Raw genomic sequence first — 211 nt, 5'->3', positions numbered from 1 at the left:
CTAACAGTGTTGAGTATTACAGTATAGTAATAACTAACAGTGTTGAGTATTACAGTATAGTAATAACTAACAGGGTTGAGTATTACAGTATAGTAATACCTAACAGTGTTGAGTATTACAGTATAGTAATAACTAACAGGGTTGAGTATTACAGTATAGTAATACCTAACAGTGTTGAGTATTACAGTATAGTAATAACTAACAGGGTTGA

This window comes from Austrofundulus limnaeus, unplaced genomic scaffold (genome assembly GCF_001266775.1).
Source record: "Austrofundulus limnaeus strain Quisiro unplaced genomic scaffold, Austrofundulus_limnaeus-1.0 Scaffold609, whole genome shotgun sequence".
Classification (NCBI taxonomy): Eukaryota; Metazoa; Chordata; class Actinopteri; order Cyprinodontiformes; family Rivulidae; genus Austrofundulus; species Austrofundulus limnaeus.
This window is presented reverse-complemented; position numbering follows the sequence as displayed.